Raw genomic sequence first — 12,072 nt, forward strand, 5'->3', positions numbered from 1 at the left:
GGGATGCTGGGACACTCTGGATCCCCTGCTACTCTGATCTCTGCAAAGTTTGTACAGCAAAATGACAGATGACAGTTAGTCTGAGGATCCACTGGGATCATCTCTTCTGTATTGTGCTTTCGGGGTTTGAGCAAAAATGCATGACTAAGTACTGTCAGAAAAGGCCTCGGATGTGGTGGGGGGGGGGCAGAGGGGGTTCTCATTTTTTACAGATGCTGCACAGCCAAGCTGTGACGTTTCCATGTCAAATCATTCAGCTTTTTCAGTCGGAGCTTGCGCCAACGTCTAATCGATATGCATTTTGCATTTGTGCCTCGTGGCTTTGCTGCCGATGTCAGATGTTATCGCCGTTTTTTTGTTTTTTTTTCTCCAGCTTTTACCTGATTAAACCTGAAAAGGTAACATCAGGTAATCCAAATTATTCATTGGCTTTCTTTGAGCTCACCAGCTTGACGCCTAAAGAGCCGTGCTGCAGCGATGTTTGCTGGAATTCTGACCATGACCTGGCAGGGGCAGCGATTGTACAGCTGCCAATTAGGACAGATGGGAACGTTACAGCCAAGCGGTGGATTAATTGTTAAGTTATAGCCGTGACAATTTAACTAGCTTACAAGTGCTTGTGTAACTCAATGATTGAGTTGAAAGAGCTAAACTTCACATGTTATTATCACTGATATTTTACGTACTGGGTTTTCAGGAGTTTAAATTTTTCTTTTTTGTTTTTGTTGAATTCAACATTAACAGAATTTGCCCCTTAAATCCTCTGAAATGAGTGAGGTGGGAAAAATACACAAGAAAACAGCTGGAATATAAAAAAAATAAAAAATCATATTCTAATGAACAAACAATCGAGTATAAAAATCTTGGCATATCTGTTTACGGAGACAATATTTCCAGATATGTTGTTGGTTTTTTTTGTTGGGGCTTTTTTTTGTGTCGTTTAAGAATTTTACTCTTCATTTGGAAATACTAACAAGATAAGATGTGATTGTGTTCATTGGGCAACCCAAAACATTTAAAATGATCATTACAAAATACAAACTCCATATGCTAACGTGTTTTACACACAAGTATGTCAAGAGTGAGATTAAGAAATATGTCTTGATGCACATATGTTTTCCTCTTAACAATGGTTTAGAAGGAAATTGCTGCTGAACGGTTTTCTAGGGTTCAGAAATATATATATATATGTGTGTGTGTGTGTGTGTGTGTTTATTCCCTGAAGCCAAACCTTGGAGTCGTGCTAATGGAGGACAAATTAATGTGGTAGAGTGCGTACATATGTTAATAAGAAACAAGGCAGTCCATCTGCTATGTAGGCATGAATAGTTTCAATTAGGATAATTACCTTTCAGGGAAATACAGATGTGAGGAAAAGACCCAGATTTATTTCTGGTAAGTAATCAATGGAAACATGCGGCGACACATAAAACATGACTTTGTGAAGGTCTGCATGCAGACGTCCTAATTGTCCCCATCTGTCCTCGTTTGTACCTGGTGAGAATGGATGATGGACTTTGTGTTCTGAGGAAACAACAGAGGACCAGAGTTTTTTTATTTTTGGTTTGGATGAAGGGAAACATAAATCCCTGCCTTACTTTCTGCAACAACAACCCAAAAACCATAAATAAATAATCCTCATCTCTGACAATGTAGACAGCAACCATTGTCTTTGAATAACCCATGTAAGCTTAGCCCCCCATTACTTTAACTGAGTCCTGGCCTTCTCCATGACAACATGTTACGGTATCTCTGTTGAAATCAGCCCTGGGGTCTAAACTAATGGGCTAGTATTCTACAGCTGACATTGTTGAGTCATTTTCTGTGCCATCGCCTGAACCCAGCGGTAAACAAACTGCAGGCGCTGCCAGCATACCCCCCCACAACACACACACTCTCATTCCTATCTTAAAACACAACCCATACATCACAGAAACGACCGTGGAGCTTTGAGGCAAAGTGGACCGAACTCCCCGTCTCCCAGAAAATACTGCCGAGCAATCACCTTAAAGTTCCCCGTTTAATACTTGTACTTTTTAATGTTATGTAGGTAATGTTGTGTCGTCCTGTGTACCCCTTTAAATCCCGGGGGCCGTGTTTCGGCATGCTACGTTACTAAACTCATTAGGTGGAATGGGTAAAGAGCAAATGTGCTACAGCTCAACAAGTTAGCTGGAGAAGCGGTTCCATGGTAACAAGCAAACGTTGAGCGATGTCGGGCTTTAGTCTGCAGCTTGTACACAGATCCAAAACACCAGATCTTAATGTTGGAGTCGAGGAGCTGCTGAGTTTCACAAAATGTCATTTGCCCTATTAAGTCGTTGTCATGCACATCATAATGAATTGATTTAGTCGGGTTTATTTGGACGTCACAGTGCAGCAACAAGGCAGGTCGAAGTGGCTCACATCATACAAACATCACACTGTAGCCAATTATGAAACAAACAATAAGCTTTACATTTTGTCAAATGCCATCAACAAAATCATCAAGAAAATATACATCAACTATACTGATCAATGTTCCAGTTGTGATGAATCAAAGGCAGCTCTAAACAGCCTTGACTTAAAGGAGCTTAGTGTTTCGGCTGTTTCGCAGTTTTCTGGAAGTTTGTTCCAGATTTGCGATGGATGCTGCTTCTCCATGTTTGGTTCTGGTTCTGGGGAGGCAGAGCAGAACCGGAACCAGAGCCAGAAGACCTGAGTGTTGATTTGTCTGAAACATTGATACGAACACAGCAGGTCAGTAATGTTTTTTAGAGCTAAACCTTTCAGTGATTTATAAACTGACGGAAGTATTTTAAAGTCTGTTCTCTGAGCCACTGGGCGCCAGTGGAAAGACTTTTGAACATGGTATTTAGAAATCCCTGAAGGATTTTTCTCCAGAGATGAGCTCCAGAATAAAAAAGAAATCATACAATCAAGAATCTTCTCCTTTTAGCATAATGTCCAAAGTGCGGCATAAAAAAAAAAAAAAAAAAAAAAAAGATTTTCATTTGTCTACAATAAAAAAAACAACTTCTATTTGTTCTACCTTGCTTACGCTTATTGATTTGTCATCAACAGAGGCATCTGCACACTTGTCAAGTGACAAAAAAGTAGAGACGGTGATCTAAGTTTTTTTTGTTTTGTTTTTTTACTGCATAATGTGGGCTAGATATTTGTATCTAGCCCACATTACAGTACTCTGATGTTGCTAAAACAAACGCACTAGTAACTCCTCCTGTGTATGTTTAAATCAACTTAGAAATCCAAATCCAGGTGTCTGTTGAAGGCCTCACAGGTTTATGAGGGAACATCAGTGAACAAACAGCATCATGAAGACCAAGGAACATCGAAAACTGGTCTGGGAGAAAGCTGGCGAGAAGTCTAAAGACGTTTTTGGGTGCAGATCAATGTTTTGAGCTCCGAATATCTCATTGAGCTCTGCTCAGCCAATTATCGGATAAAGCAAGAAGCTCTAAACTGGCAAAGGCAAAACATTATTCAGAGAAGCAGCCCTGTGGCATTACATTTCACCTCAAACACACAATCTCTGCTCAAAACATGCTAGGATTAGCATCGCGAGACGAGGATGCTTTTTTTTTTCCCCACCAGGAACAGCAGATCTGGTCAGAGTCAATGGAAAGACGTAGCTAAAAACAGAGCAAGAAAACTTGTTAGAGGCTACAACAGATTTGAGACGGCGGCAGAAGTTCACCTTCCAGCAAGGCAAGCAGAGCTACAGCGGAGTGGTTCTGAAATTGACCAATTGACAATCTGAGAGAAACAAAAAAAAAAAAAAAAAAAAAAAAACATGAAAATTACTGTTAAGAAAATGCCATAAATATAATCTGGATTGCCTCCTTGAGCTATTTTGCTAAAAAAAAAAATCTGTCAAAACTTTCAGTTGGTTGATGCAAAGCTGCTGGTGAAAGTGTTGCAGGAAAAGCTGGCTCTGCAAAGTATTGCAAATGCCAGCCAATGGTGTGTCAAATTGTATCCGTATCTGGGGATTTCAACTTCCTAATATGGATTTTCTTATGAATAATAGATAAGCGAATTGGCAAATTATTCCACAAATTATTCTGCATAAAGTTCCACAGAAAAATCTATCTGTGATCATACCAAACTATGAATAGGTGGGGGTCCGTTTTTTTTTGTTTTTTGTTTTTGTGTGGATAAAAACATTTTTATAAACATTACATTCGTTCATAAGGTCTCTCTTCTAATTGCATTAAAATAATCTATTCAAGTAATAGTGCAGATAATAACTTAATCATAGACCATAAAGTTTCTCAAATTAACTTCACTTTTTTTGTGCAATTAGAAGGAAAATCTTCACAACATGAGTTACAGCAACACAATGTTTAGTCACAGGGAAAGAGAGACACTTATCAGTTTAATGTTTGACTTTCTACAGTTCTCCTAACATCACTGTTTAAATGAAATGATTTTAAATGAGCTGTTTGCTTCTTCCTGTGGCTGGAGTTACAGTCACAGACAGACTTCCTGTGTCATGACCAATGGGTTTTGCACCATTTACTTATTTACATTATTTGGTCCTCCTTAAGTTCAGTTCTAAGTTTATTATTATTATAGTGTGTTGTTATTGTGCATTCCCTTAGATTTTGGTGTTAGAGTTTTGATTTCATTCAAGTTTCTGTTCCTTTTTTTTAATCATTCCTTGGTTTAGATCTTTTCATTTCAGTTTATTACTTGGCTTAGTGAATGCATTCCCCTCTTTTGTGCTTTAGACTCGTTTCCTTGTATGTACATCTCTCTCCTTCACAGTTTTTCCGTCCTGCTTTCCTCAGCCCCTCTCTCTGCACAGATGTATTCTAACTCATCTCTCCTCCGCCTGGGCTTCCCCTCCAGCTGTTCCTCATCCCCTTCATTAAACCTGCTCCACGTGTCCTCCTGCTGTAACATCGTCAGTCTCTCTGTGATGCGTCCCTGTCATGCTCGTCAATCTTTTATTAAACCGTCCATTGTCCTCTCTCTGTTTTGATCCAATCCCTGGACAATACGTGACATCCTGTTCTCAAAGACATGAGAATGGATTAATATGCCTTTTAAAATGGTGAAAGTTTCATTAAAATGAAAACGAAATCCTTCTTTTAATGTGCTGGCATGTAATATTTATGTGTTTGTTCTGGTATGTTGTAAGTGTATAACTTTTAATGCACTTACTTCTCCGTCTGACTGCAGCAACACATTATGCTAATTTAATGGGACTGCAATTACGCTCATCCAGTTTATTTATATTGACCCACATCATGTTAATGTTTATTTCTATGTCAGATTGTTGCATTAGTTACAAAGTATTTTGGCATCATCATGTCCTCATGCGTCTGCCAGGACCTCCAGCAGAGTCAAGCCGTCTCCATCTTTTCGCGTGCCACAAAAAGATTTCCACTGCACAAATTACAATTTAAAAATGCCACATAAACGCACCGCTGCCATGAAATTTACGTGCAGTGCCTTGCACAATCCGACTACTTTGAGTAATTCAACTGGAATTTTATCGACCACTTGTCAGATCAGGTTAGTGCTGATGGTTCTAGTTTCTTAAAAAAGTACATTCATATTTTGAACGCTGCACTTTAAAGAAATCTCATGAGATAAACATGTGCTGGATGATCTTAAACATAAAAAAAAAAAAGATGAAATGCATTTGTTTTTTTTAAGTATCCAACTGGATGTGATTGCTTTTTGTCACCAGCTGGTACTGCAGCTGGTTACCATGGAAATCTCAAATGGCAACCATCTGAGATCAGATGGTTACCATTGGATGGTTATCATCCAATCTCAGATGGAAAAATGGTACTAAATGAAGATTTTTTTTTTTTCTTTTGGCAACTCTGTCTGCTTAGCCAAGTGTTGGTTGATTTTTGAAAAATTACAATTAAAACAATTATTTGTTACATAAAAAAAAAACTAATGAAGACAAAATCATAAAACATACATAACTTAAAAATTACTTTAAGGAGCACAGGTGCGCGAAAATGTATAACTGAGAGAAAATGTAATTTTGCTTTTTATCTCTCCAGGAATAAATTTATGGTATTTTAGTTATTTTAGAAGTGCTTTTGAAAAAAAAATTATCAAATAGTTACATTGCTCTCAAGATTATTGGAATTTGAAAAAAAGAAAAGAAAAAAGAAAGCGTAATGATTATTGCTAGAGGCAGAAAATATTGGGTTTAGCAATCCAAGTAAAAAAAAAAAGAAAAAAAGAGCATAGTTCAGTGCCAAAGGGGAACTTCAGATCCAAATCTTTCTCAAGCTTTAATCAGATTTCCCCTCTTTGTCTCTTCCTTAACTTTTCCAGCTTCGTCACATCAGAAACAAGAAGACTAATTCAAGCCGCATGAGGATCTAATTCTAGGTTCTTGACTCATTCTCAGGCCGTTGGGCCTCCACCTGGTTTACAGAAGCATAAAGTTAGGTAGCCGATGATTACAAGCGCGTTAATCTTAAAGCAGGAAAAAAAAAAAGACATCTAAATGATGTGGGGTGAGGTTAATAGAATCTTTTGTGATATTTTCGCATAAAATGTTGATTTGTGTTGTGCAGGGACCAACATTCTCACCAAAAATTTTACTCTTTTTTTTTTTTTGCAAGCAGTCTGCATAATAAGGCACAGCATTGAGCCCCTGAAACCTTGTACCACACTTCAAGGTGATTTGTCTGATTATATTACTGACCTGGAGGACAGTATGGGGGTTCAGCATGAGCATAAGAAAGGATTTATGTGAGAGTGTGCCTCTGGGAGCCATTTCTAACAACATAGCTTCAAGTGTGAAGATAGGAAATTGGTATTTGTGAAGCTTTGGGGGCATTTTGTTTATTTATTTGTTGGTTCTTCTTTTCAGCCTACTGTGGTGCCGGATGGATATTGTGATGCATCAGCCAGTTTGTGTGTATGAAATGTTCCAGGTTGGGGAGAGAGGAAGCAGGTTGGAATGAAAAATCAGGCAGAGGAGGATGTGGAGAGGGGATGAACTCGAACTGAGATCTGGATAGCGAGGGTTGGACGTCCATGAGGTGACTGTAAAAAAAAAAAGTTAATCAAGCCTAAGGACGAACAGATAAGACAGAGACGGTGCAGAATACGTAAAGGTAAGAGACGTTCGACCTCCAACTCTGTGGAAGTCAGAGGCATTTCACTGATTCAGTTTCGGTGCTGAAACGTGTTTTGCTTTTCATACGAGTGCTTTGAGGAAGGAAGACATCTGGAGTTGATACAGCTGGGCAAAGAGCGCAGAACATTTGTAAACATTCTTTAAAACATGGTGGTTTTTGACAGTAGACACTAATTTAGCAGGTTCAGAAAGTAAACTGTTATTGGATCCGTTCACAAAGTGGGCCGGTGATGCGAGGACTGCGCTGTGGTGACGGGTCAGGAAGGGCTTGTTCTTCTTATTACGGCCATGTTGGCATCGGATGAGAATTTCCACCACGCTCTGTTACGCACACAGACTCTAAACTATTTCACAGTGCCCTGCAAAAGTGTTTGTGCTACAGAAACTTTTACTTCGTTCGTATTTCACGTGACACGGCCACTCATTTCAGCGTACTTTACTGCAGCTGAATTCCTTTACAGCTCCTTTGCAGGAGGCCTGCAGAAAACCTCCTGCAAAATGCCAGCAGTAGCTGCTGATAATGCATAACCTGAGAGTAGAAAGGGGGAAAAGTATCCGAGTGAGAAAACGCATAGCAATTGAGATGCCTCAGCATAAGTCGAATTAAGGAGAAAAGTCTTGAAAGTAGACACGGTGTCTGCCTCACCGACACAAAATAAAAGGAATAACTGAAAGATCTGACTCCAGGAACTACAGACCTGCACATACACTTTGTCATCAGGGGGTTTAAATGTAAGAAAAAGCATTTTAAAGTCCATTCTGGATTTAACAAGAAGAGAAGTTGAATTTCTAGAAACGTTATCTGTGCGCTGTTCTTTGCTGCCACAGATATTATTATTCTGCCAATAATGTCAAAAACCCCCCCACAAATTTGCAATTGAGGTGTTTCCATTAAACCTGCAACACATCTTTGTTTGTGCTCTTTTTACAGAATTTGCTTTGAAAATTTGAATTTCTATGCAGCAATTCTGTAAAATCAAGTTCATAATGTCTTTTATAACGGTTAATGATTCCTAATAATTAACAGAGACCCAAAAAGATGACGATAGGAAGACAGGGAAGAGTGAATGTAGAGACAAGATGCGTACAAAAGCAGAATTGTCTGTTTGTGAAGTGGCTAATGAAGAAATGCTGAGCGCGAACATCTCCACAGACATCATGAGGCGAACCACTTTAAAACGCTGATACGACCCACTGAATCCACCTCACATGAAAGCAAGCGTTTTTCTGAAAGTGGATAGAAGCCAGACGCATCGGAGTCTAGAGAACAGCAGCGTTGCTTTATTAGGGTTTGTATCAAGCACAAACAGAAAGAGAGACTATGTAACGCGTTCCAGCTAAAGACGACTTTCAGGGGCCGAGGAAGAAGAGGGGGAAAAAAAACCCTTTTAATTAAAGTGTCTGTGTATTAACCGCTTTCCCTCTGAGAGCGCCGTCAGCTCCCAGAGCACTCGGTTCATTAACAACTGAGAAAATTAAACAAGAATCACCCCGAGTTGTTGGGTGGGCGTAACTCAAATCATCCTGAAGTAAGAAGGACTTCAGCAAACTTTACCTGAAAAAAGATGAAGATAAAAATGACACAGAGCTACTTGTCCAGAAACGTTGTTGTGATCGGTTCAAGGGCGTTTCAGTGAATCAGAATATTAATGCAGACTTTATATTATTAGAATAATTCACAAAGTGAAACGCATTGCATAGATTAATTACACAGAAAGATGTTTTCAACCCTTTTGTTTTGGTTAATAATGAGGATTTTTTTCCTTTTTTTTACATTCACAGCTGACAAAAACGCATTTCTTTTATCTTGAAGGTCAGCCTGTAACACCGAACTAATAAATAATAACACAGAATCACAGGCTTGATAAAAAATTTAAAAAATATGTTTAAAAGCTGCTTCAATGTCATTTTCAAAAGGCACTTTTAAGCTGACAAAAGAAGTCCAGTTGTGTTACTGATGTAATTTTATGCAGTGACATGAAGACCTGCTCAAGGTGAACGCTTGCATTTTGCCCATTGTTGAAGCTCTTTTCATCCCAATTAACTGAAATAACAGCTTGGGATACATCACTACCTGGACCACAATGCGGTCGGTCCTCGTTTTTTTTTCTGTTTTATTTGTTACATTTTGGTTTAAGCCCAGGAATGAGGCGCTAAGAAAACGCTACATGTGGAGGATTTGAAAATTCAGTTTCCAATAAGATGTGAAGTGTGACACATAAGATAAGTTTAACACTTCTGAATTTGGAACTAAATGACAAATAGCTGGTGTTTCTTCTTATTATTATTATGTGAACTATCTTGAATATAACTCCCTCTGGATCTGGATAATCTGCTGCATCAAAACAAATCCATAATATTCCAGTTTGAAAGGAATCAGAAATTGATGCATATTGTCTTCTCAAAAATATGATCTCCTCTTATTGCAGGAAATCATAAGATCTCGGATCTTCTGCCTGCTCCTTTTCGAACAAATAATGTGAAGAAAAGTGGGGAAAAGTGCAAAGAAAACAGTTTTACTTCTGAATTCTTGGAATAGCTGCTTATCTGCCGAGCCCAAGGTTGTTGGCTTTGGCCTCAAAGACGGTGCGGCTCTCGCCGGCAAAGTTCAAGGACGAGTTTTCAAACCGAAGATTCACAAGATAGACCGTGACTTAGGACAGCTTCAGATGAGCATCGCCGCCCCGGGATGTCCCCTCCGCCCAGCCGGGGCCGCAGCTGAAAGAGGAACGATGACTAATCTGTCACCTCTGATGGACAGTGTCATCACACACACACACACACACACACACACACAGGGCGGTTTTCATCTTCAGAGGTTAAAAGACGAATATCTGAAATATACTGAGACAAACCGGGAGAAATCTCACTTACAGTTCTATCTCAATACATTAGAATACCGTCAACAAATGAATTTATTTTGTGAAGTAAAGCTAACACACTATAATAATATACATAAAGAGTGACTTGTTCAAGCGTCTATTTCTGGTCAGTTTAGTGATTATTGTACATTCTGTTTCTCTTCAAATTTGAAAATAACTTAAGGTGTAAAATGGATTTAAATGTAGATAAATATCCCCCAGTAAAACATGTGTCCATGTAAAGTCCAGTAAATGCAGTTAAAACCTGGTCTGGGTTTGAAGAGTTGCTTTTTGTGTGGCTCTGCTGGGGCGGTAAAGTTTCTAGTTGCTGTTTGTTTGTTAGTTTTTATGCCATCACTGTTTTTTCTTCCACTCAAAATTTCCGTGACCGTGATCGGATATACGGCGAGCTGTAAACACTCAGCTCTTTAGCATTGAGCTTTTGTAGCATACGGTTTTTCATTGCATGGGTTTTTTTTATTTCATTCACTCAATAATAAACCTGAATAGTTCATGTAACAACTGAAAGAAATCGTAAATGAAAAGGAGCAGAAAGACGTACAAACTTGTATCTGCTCCCGTTCACATGAAGAGAAAATTTGCTATTCAACTTAGACGGCTATTAAAGGCTTTGATAACGCAAAAACACACATACAAAAAATATATAGATATATATAAAAAAATACACAACAACAAAGCATCACCTTATTTAATGCCACATTGCTTCAATGCAATAAAGTAATGACTCAAATTTTTTTAAAATACAGAGAGACTTAGATAGTTTTATCCCACTGTCAAGATTGTTGCATAAATTGTCAAATTTAACTAAAAAGCATCTTTACACTCCCATGGTTTAGAATCTAAGGTTTTCTCTTCTTTTTGTTTGGCATTTCTGTTTTTAATGTAGGTTCTTCATTTTGTCATCGGTGAAAATTTGGATTTCCTTCAGTTGTGAGTCGCAATCGTCAGATTAGTAGGTAGAAAGAACCGTTCCAACGTGACGGGTCTGTAGTTTGATTTAATGCTTCGATTTGACATCAGGGTCACCGTTCCACATTGAGTCACACTCAGTCATTCGTTGTTTCTTCTTAAAGGCATTTCTCAACTATGACTAGACTGCAAACTTTATCTTCAGAATGAGAAGAAATGAATATAGAAGCGTAATTTAGCTTAAGCAAAAATATTTTTTTCCCCTGCGTACGTTTTGACAGGTGAAAAGTCGAGATCTCCCTCATGACCTCTGTAACACCTCGCTGAGCCACCGCGCACCGCGAGAAAGTGGAGCATCTAATTGTTAATCATCCGTCATTAGCACAAATTATCCCCGGCTGCCTCTTTCCTGCTGCGGCGTATTACAAAATGTTTCTGTGGAAACGGCTGGCGTCTCAATATTTTTTAGAAGTGAAGGCCATCCAGAAGGGTTATAGAAACGACCTCAGCTGTTTGGTTGCATTAAAACAGGTAATGGGAGGAAGAAGCCCTCCTACTGGACTGCGTCACGTTGTCGTTCTGTCATTATTGGGTATTGATAAGCACCGACGTTAAGAAGATTAACCGTATTAATCGTGAAGTAGTGGTTATTGAAATAATTGTCAACTGCTTTAGTAATCGATTACGTTAAATTGAGCATACAGACTCAAAAAAAGGCAATTTTGCTTGAAAAAAAACACAGTCAGGGGAGTAATTAAGCCAAAGCTGTTTTAAAAAATTAAGAAAATAAAAACCTGGAATTTAAAATAAAAAACTTTGACTGGACCATATTAATTTATGAATAAATTATTGTGTTTTATCTCTGGCCCCCATGTTTGAGGTTTTTCATTTGCTCCAAAGTGGACCTCTGGCTTTTCTTCCAGGACTGCTGATCATAATATTAGTTCTGGTTGAAGAAAATCCTCCCCAACACTTTGTGCTGCTCCCACAGTTCACATATAGGTGATTCGCCTTATTGGTTCTCCACTGCAAGTAGCATTCTGCATGGAGGTCAAAAAGTTACACCAGTCTTATCTGACCTGAATGTGCCTTTTTGGGGCTTTACTTCAACAATAATGTTCCAATTGCAACATAAATACGTTGAAAACCATATAACCA

Source organism: Gambusia affinis, linkage group LG05 (genome assembly GCF_019740435.1).
Source record: "Gambusia affinis linkage group LG05, SWU_Gaff_1.0, whole genome shotgun sequence".
NCBI classification, from domain to species: Eukaryota; Metazoa; Chordata; class Actinopteri; order Cyprinodontiformes; family Poeciliidae; genus Gambusia; species Gambusia affinis.